Genomic DNA, 8,825 nt, shown 5'->3' on the forward strand with positions numbered 1-8,825 from the left:
TAAAGAGAATGCAACGTTGTGTTAATCCATTTGAGGAGCCGGCAGTTTATCTTGAGGAAATAAATGACGATGCAACAGTTAGACTTTTGTTCTCGAACAGAGCTCTGAGCCTTTCACTGAACAGCTGAACTTACACTGTGATTAAAACACCTGCAGGACTTTGTGTTTCCTTTTGTTTTCACGGTTGAAAGAGCAAAAGGAGCTGAATAAATGCCAGCCAAACTTTTCAGATTTCTCTAAACAAAAACTTGGAAAGCAACAAATCAGGTTTTATTCTACTTTGAAATTATGCTGTGAAACATTCAAGAAACATTGATACTTTTCCAAAGCACCACAAACTAGTGTCTGATTGTTTCTCATTTAGTGGGAAACTCCCAGCTGTCATGTGTCATCTAAAATGTACCACTTTAATAACAATAATCTTATTACAACTGTGCATCACCAGGGTGGGTTGGTGCCACTTAGTCTTTGTTTTTCCATTAGTGAAACGCAGTACAGCAATTTTTCAAAATAAAATGAAAAGCTTAAAGATAAGTGGACAATTGCAAACAGACGGTGACTACAACATCAATGTTTTACCCCAAGATAAAACACCTAGTTTTATCTTGGGGTAAAACATGCACTTAGTAAATATATGAAAAGATTCAAATCAAGTTTATGAGTCAAGCTCCCGAGGAAAAATGGCAACTTATAGATAGTGATAGGACAATTTGGGAACAGGAAAACATATCTTAAACAATAGCATAAACTTGTGTTAGCAGCTCTTTCTAAACATACATTTTAAATTAGGTGGAAACCACAAACATTGCAAGGACCTCTCATCCGACGGTCAGAAAAACAAAGCACATTGTGGATTCATGAAAGCTCCACATTTCGGCTTGCCGTTAGGACACAGGTACTCCAGGTTTTATGTGCCACACAGTTTGTAATCAGTAAAAGGTACAAATGCAGCGTCTACGATAGTAGATCAGCGCCATAACAGAGGCAGCTTATGGCTTCTAATAGAAATCATTCAGATTATGCTTGTTAATGAAAATTTACTACAATTAAAGAATTATTACAGAAGTATTTTTTTTATGTGCAAAAATCTAAGCAAAAAGCAGAGAATAAAAAAAATCCCTTCAGACTCCATCTGAGGTTGCAAGTGGAAATCAATACCCTTAATTGTTTCACTTTAAACTCGGCGGAATTAATTATTCATACATTTAAATGTACAAAGAGTGTCTCGAAAAAAAAATCCCCTCAACTCTGACAAGGGTCCAACTGTACAATCCAATAATCACAGTTTGAACATCACAAAAGACTCAATCAGGCATTAGTTTAGAGTCACATCCAGTGTAAATGCTTACGAGGCTCAGAGCTGCAAGGTTTCATGATCAAATATTGTAATGTGCTCTGGCTGCAATCCAACTCGTTCTCCTTTTGCAAATTAATTTCACATCTTGACAACTAAACTGAACCTCTGGTAAAATCCTTCTTACTGAGCCATAGGCTGTTAAGAACTAAACAAGAAAAAAAAAATACATGATTTGTTCTGAAGTAAAACTCAATTTTCCTAACTGTGAAGGGTTTTGATCAGTCAAGCAAATCAGTGTTTGCATTTCTTCTAAGACACACCCTAATTAAGAACCGCAATGAAGCAGTGTGGATGTAGGGCAGATGTTAAAACCATAGTTTCTTGAGTGTAACGGGAAAATTATATCTTGGGAATATAGATTAAAGAAATCTGAAGCACTGTAGCAACATCTATGATTTAATACTATGTGTGGTGTTTGAAAGAAAACGTGTGTTTCTTTTCCTGGCTTTCGCTCTATGACTGACAGATTTCATACAACGTGGAAAGAGAAATGGATTTGCTCGCTTTTCAATATTGAACAGTATAAAAGCAGAACTGTATATTAATTTGTTATGTATGTTAATTTGTGTTCATATTGTCTCTCCAGGTAGAGTTTGTGTTGTTTTGATAGTTGGAATTAAATAATCCAAAAGCACTGTCTCGCCCGCTCTAACATTTTTGTCTTCTGTGTGATAAATAGCGTAGTGGTGACTGATCTGATACTGGGTGGCTCCCACATTTGAAATGTTATGCTTTTATTATGCAAATATCGCAAGAGGAGGACAGCATCATCGAAAACTCAAGGAGTGATTAGAAACAGCAGGAGAGCAGGAGATAGAAATATTCAGACACAAAGTTGCTCATGCTGTGTCACTCAAAAATATGATTGGACTTGCCTTTAAGAGGCTGCAATCAGTCGAAGAGGATAAATAACGGCTTCTGTCTGAGTCAGCTAACTACTTAAGTTTTTCTGGTTAGTCAAACAAAGTCACATGTACAGGAAAAAAAAAAGACGAAAGTCAGAGTTTCTCTTTTTTATAAAGAAATGAGGATTTTCTCTGGAGCAGAAAACGATGTTGATCTTTTCCACCGAGAATTCAAAACATTTCTGTAAAATGACTGCGTCTTATTTAGCTGGTAGCACAGGTCGTCACAGTGAGATCCCATTAACCCAAATGGCTGGAGCAAACAAAAAACTGGCTCAGTTCCGGCATGAGATTCATTAGACCATCTCCTGAGTGGGCAGGGTCATTCTCGCCAGCCCACAGTCTCTGTGCATCACAGTGTTTGTGTGCCACACCTCTTCTGAAAGAGATGCACAGATGGCAAAGCGCGTCCCTGTTCTGCTTAAAGGCGAAAAGTTGCCAATACAACAGGGAGCCACTCCAAAAATAAGACACCCAGAAAAACAAAAAAGTCTCTCAATTCTACAGAAATAATAACAATAATCACATTGCAACCATGAACTTTAATCTATTTTCTTGAAATTGTATGTGATAAAGCAACACGAAGTAGAGCTTATTTATGAAAAAGTAAATGGTTTTTCCACATTGTTTTTGGATGAAAACAATATTGGGCGTCAGTACCGGAGACGACTTTTTGGAAAACTTTTAAATTGGTTCATCAGTGTGGGGGGAACCAGCTCTATTACACAAATCATAAACTATCTAAAATGTATCCTGGCACAGATGACTCCCTGTTGACCTTGTACACATGCCTTAGTACTGCCTCCAATAACGGGATTTCTGGGCTATTATATTTTGATACATTAGCAAAAGGATATGACGCTACAGCACGTCCACACCCACTTCCAGCTCTCTTTGGCAACACATCAACCTGTTCCCAGTCAGCTGAAGCACATTCCTCTGTTGCTTCTACTGCCCAGCTGGCTATCTTACTTTGGTGGAAATGTGCTATACCCTGTCTCTATTGTGCATGGATCAACGACTTTTTATAGAATATAGTGTTAGGAAGACTGGGATTTTCTGGTAAAGGCTTTCAAAAGATTTTTGAGTTGTAGCTGATATTATCATCTAGATAATCATTTATTCGGTGCTTTTACTGAATTATTGTTTTCCTATTTTTATTTTCTTCTTGTTAATTTATGTTTGGGGAGGTCTGATGCCAAATATTAAAGATCGCTTGCAGAAAATCAAGGACTGCTCTTGGACAGCAAGGGTGTAAATCAAAGCATATTGGCTGTCAGATTGGTCTAGTCAAAGTTCCGACTAATTGAGAATGAGTGGCAAGCAAGACATAAACATTTAAATTCACAGATGCTTCCCACCCAGTCTGAGCTCTTCAGTCAATCACACAAAATCCCCCCGAAATGCAGCGAAGTTTGTGTTTGTGGCCCAGCAAAACGACGAACAGTTCAAGAAATACGAATACCTCGGATCACAAGTGGAAGAGTTCAGCTCACACTGATCCAAGAGTGACTAAACCAGTCAGTCCTCGTTAAGTTGCTGTGGAGGATGTATTTTCATTCATGTCTAAAACTGCGAGGCAGACGAGAGGTGTTGTTTCGCACGGTGACACGCACCGCACTGCATCCTGTCAAACAGCCACATCCTCGTCACGCAGCCTCTTCTCTCCTTAGCCTCCTCTCTCTTTCTCTTTCTCTCCTTCTCTTGTCCTCTTACTCTGTTGTCAGCCCCGAATGTGGCAGAGGTCCTTTCCTTTGTTGCACGCACAGTGAGGGGGAAGCCTGACAGCCTCATAATTCAACACCAGCCCATAAGGGCACAGAGGAGCTGCGGCTCTGTTCAACAAACACTCACCACAGAGCAGGGGGAGAAAGAGCTGAGCGGAAGGGTGAAAAACGCTCCTCGTTCTGAAATTTGGCCTATACCTGCGGTTTTTCCAATTAAAAGTTCTGATACCAATGTGGCAGCACTGATCCGAATTCAGAGATTAACGTAATAATCCATCACTGTTAGAATGCATGAGGCCAAGGAGGTGGAATATCACGAAAAAAAAACACACAAAAAAAAACTAAAATAACATCTGCACTGCGACAAGCCGTCTGGACGTCCTTGGAGGAGATTTAGATAATGGCACCGTTTTTTTCACTGATGTCCATTTATGGACTGACAAAGATGAAGTGTCTATCTGATACAGCTTTCATTTTTTTATTGCAAAACTGAGCTCTGTGAGTTACATTAGCAAAGCAATTTTTGACTAAGTGCACTACGTGAATGAATCTGCAGCATAAAGCTATGCCTGATAAGGCATATCTAAGAAGTCGGAAAGTTACAGAATCAAAAGCAAAAGTCATAAAATGAGGCAAAAACGTGACAGCAGCTCTGAGTCGTTTTGTATTTTTGTGGTTTGATTTCAGTTGTGTGTGTGTGTTTTTTTCTTTCAGGACTTTGTTTTCTTTGCAGTTCAACTCAGGGCCTGTCTGAAGTTTGGCCTTGGGTTTTAAGTGCAAACTTTTTTTGACCCAATTTGGTTCAGTTATCAAATGCGTTGTAGAGTAAGAAAATCTCTTAATCCCCAAACCAAATGTTCACCATATGGTGGACTATTTTTATTTCCTAGAGATGAGAAAGAAAAGGTTAAAAATACTCCACTTTTTGTGACTTAAAGTGCTTAAATAAGCGTAGGAACGACATGAATAAAAACAAATCACTGGTGTTACTACACCTAAACAACTTTTGATAGTGTCGACCACATAGTTCAACTATATAAGGTCTGACTGATTGCAATCTCTAGAACTGTCCTCACGCCCTTATCACACCACTGTCAAATTAACTGGAAATTTTAGATTACAGTTCATTTGCATACGTTTGACTTAAACCATGGAATATGCCAAAAGCTAAATTTAAGTTACCGCATTTAAAAAAAAATCTATGCATCCTATAACATGTAGATTTTGATAGTTGATGCAGAGTTTTAAATTGTCGTCCTCCCTACTGAACAATTGATGAACTTTTTAATATAATTTTTGATATGTGACTCATTTTACTGAGTTTTACTGTAAAATTCTGTAAAATTCTGGCTCAAAGACTAAGTTCAGTCTTTGAGCCAGACATTTGGAGAGAGAACCTCACCATGTAACGCTGAGCACTAGCTATCGACCGTTCAGATCTGGTCAAAGACCTCAGACCAATTTAATATCGGAATATATTTTCAAATAGTAAGCAAGAGAAAAGTGTAGTAGCTTTTTATTACCCAGCTAAGTGTCAGTAGGAAAGGGCAGGGAAACTATAAGAACATGACAGAAAATATTTGCATGTTTCAGTACCAGTAACTAACCCATCCCTTGAATCTGTACCACGTACCGCAAAACATTTAAAATGAAAGTTATAATTTTGCTAACAGACCCAATTTGTTGCTGTGTTTTTTTGTGTGTTTTTTTTTTTGGATCTGTAGCATTGAGAGATTTGAAATGTATGATTTTATTTTCAAATTGCCCCTCCAAAAAAAATTTTTTTTATTTGCAATATAATATTAATATGAGATATAAAGCTGATCCTGAAGTGACCAGATTATTTATTTTAAATTATTTACAATACAGATACCTGTCTGTATTGTAAAGGAACTATATCATGGTGTTAATATTTTAATATTCAAAACTTAAAATGCTATTGCATTTAAGTATAATTTTACGGCCAGAGCCACGCTTGTAAAAATTTGATGCCGATATCTGGCAGTCTGGGAAGAAGTTATGAAATCAGCCCTGAAGCATCCTTCAGTCTCTCTGACGCCTGGAGAAGGCTGAGGAGACGAGCAGCCTGCCGTTAAAAACCTCACACTACTTATCTGACAACATCGAAGAAAGCAGGATTGAGAAGTTGCTTGTCTTAACAAAGAAACTCTAACATTATTTTCTGCAAATGGTTCAAATGCCCTAATGTCTCAAAATAGACATGTAAAGAAGAAAACATACATAATGAAGCCAATGATGTACTTACATCAGTGGAAGTCTCAAATCACATGAATATGTTTGTGCATGCAATTAAAGGACTACTTTACATAGTCCTCCTGCCCACTCAAGGAGATAACTAACACCTGCCACACACTAAGTTCAGCTGTTTGGTTGTTGTTTTTTTAAATCCTCTTTCTGCATTATTCACCTTTTTACTTGGCAAATATTCAGAAGACTGTGGAGCAGAGCCGTGCAGACCACTGTATAATTTACAGCGCTGTGGCTGAATCGCTAAAAGTATTTGCACTTTGCAGTTTGTTTCTGTTATTCCTGCTCTGTAAATGAGCGTTTCGCTTTATAAACCGTTAAATCTGCATGACAATGAATTCTCAGGAGGAAGAACAGCAACACAGCAGGTGACCCACGAGCTGCGGCGAGACTCAACACAAAAATAAACAGAGGCGACACTCATGAAACACCATGTCCCAATGTAGATATGCCTCAACTGATAACGGTGTTTTCTCTTCTGCAGCATTCCTCAAATTCTATTGACTCCTCTCCTGCACAGCCTCATTTTGCCTGTTTGACTTGAGGCTAAGACAAAGAGAGAATAAACCACAAGTAAAGTGGCCATCTGGCCACCAAACATACCAGAGACCCACAGGGGAAAATGTTCTGAGAAAAGAAAAAATAGAAAGCACAGACAAACAAGCTCCCAAGTTCTGAGTCACAACAAACACTATAAGAGTGAGGAAGTGCAATACCCCCGACAAAGTATGAGTTATCAGACCCTTTTGACTTGCTCACATTTTGTCACAATATAACTACAATGTATTTTCTTGGAGCTTTATGAGATAAATAAAATGAAACTGAGTTGAAAATTGCAAAGTTCAGACAAGAGGAAGAACGTTTCTACAAACTAGAAATCTGAAAAGTGTTGTGTGCATTTGGTGTGCTGAATCAATCATTTGCAGAAGGTTTCTTTTTTTTTTTTTGCTGCAGTTAGGCGCATGTCTTTTCCAGCACATCTAGAAACTGAATAGTTTGCTCTTTGGGAGAGGTACAATCATCTTCTCCCTTGGAGAGGCACAATTTGTCCTATCAATTATATGAAGCTCTTTATTAAGTCCACAACATGTTTGAACAGACACAGCACCTGGTGAGCCTCCCCCTGATGGCAACACCCAGGAGAGCTTCGAGGACGCTGCGCAAGTCCTAAAATTAACGGGAGTACAAACATCTCACTATACAGATGAGATGAGTCACAAGTTCCAAAAACTATTTTTCAAATCTGAAGTTTAATGTGTTTATTGTGTATGTTTGGATTATGCTCCCCCCTCCCCAATCCCCTTTCTTTTTTTTTTTTGGTGAAATGTTTGAGCATTTTTTAAAATTAGAATCGGTAGATTTATTTTAAATGGGCTGTTTGCTTGACGTGGATCCAGAACATAAGCATGAGGTCGTTCCAGAGGTTAGCCAGCTTCACTCATATCAGAACCGGTTTTGATAATTACTCTTAATTATTGTCTTGTTGGAACATCCAACTCTGTTCAACATCTGACCAAAGCTGTCACAGTGACGGTGAAAATATTTGGAAGAATCAACATATGGAATTCAAACTAAGCGAAAATGTAACCAATTTAATAAAATGTGTCTTCATATATTTGAGCCTGTTTGTGCGTGATCCTGTTGACATTCAGCCTAAAAATAATAAAAAGTTAAAACTTACAAATTTATAACCTACAATGAGTCTGCGTAAACTTTTCAACCAAATAATGTTTCATCATGCTAAAACAATAAACGTTGTCAACATATTAGTCATTTCTGTCTAAAATCTCTGCTGTAACGCATCTAAAAACCAAAAAACCCAGTTTGTCATTGAACACTATGCAGCAAGGAAGAGACGCCCTGACGAGATCCTCTGTGTGTTCACCATCGCACACCTACATCCTCTCAGCATGACATAAGATCACACTGAAGCCGGTTCACTATTTTTACCTTGTGGGTTCAGACTTGTTAATCTCCGCTGAACTGTTTTTGGCTTTATGAGGAAAACAGCAGGTTGTCGTCTTTCATCCAACACTTCATTTCTTCATTTTATTCAGAGGAGTAGGGGGCACAGAGTAACCATGGAGACTAAAATAAAAATTATCTATTGGCGCTTACAGGCTGAACCACAGATGATCTTCACAAAATATCTGCTGCTCAGGAAGTGCCACAGGCTCTTACATGACGCTTTCCTGTACTTCTCTTGACCTTAAACACTTCATTACGAGTTTGTTTGACTTAGCAGTTTTACTTTGAGAACTTGGAAATGTTGTATTTAAACTGCAATGAAAACTGAACTCAAAATGTAGAGAAAAGGTTAAAAAGAGACTGCAACAAGCTGACATCACTCACCTTGAAAGTCCAGATGGAAACACTGGGCCTGATGCGGGTTATAAAGCTGCAGCCAGTGAGGAGATTTGCATGTCAAAACTACAGAGAGAACAAAACGCAGCCTAAAGCAGTACTCCCGGGTGACATGCACTCACATGCAGCACTCTTTCCCTCTGAAAGCATCAATTTCTCCACCGCTGTGAGGAGGCGGGCACAGCAGCGTGACGGAGCGAGACA

The 8,825-nt window shown here is 38.5% G+C and overlaps 1 protein-coding gene across 3 annotated transcripts in view; it reads right to left on the minus strand.

Annotated features, from left to right (window-relative positions):
• Nucleotides 1-8,777, minus strand: part of osbpl3b (oxysterol binding protein-like 3b) — a 41,244-nt gene extending 32,467 nt beyond the window's left edge. For 2 of the 3 annotated variants that reach the window (XM_007569954.2, XM_007569952.2), the window contains exon 1: nucleotides 8,610-8,776. The gene's annotated coding sequence lies outside the window, so the exon portion shown is untranslated. Of the gene's footprint in view, nucleotides 1-8,609 lie in introns of all 3 variants that reach the window. The other variant, XM_007569953.2, reaches the window with a different exon arrangement.
• Between the last annotated feature and the right edge of the window lie 48 nt (nucleotides 8,778-8,825).

The sequence above is a fragment of the Poecilia formosa genome, unplaced genomic scaffold (genome assembly GCF_000485575.1).
Source record: "Poecilia formosa unplaced genomic scaffold, Poecilia_formosa-5.1.2 Scaffold253, whole genome shotgun sequence".
NCBI lineage: Eukaryota > Metazoa > Chordata > Actinopteri > Cyprinodontiformes > Poeciliidae > Poecilia > Poecilia formosa.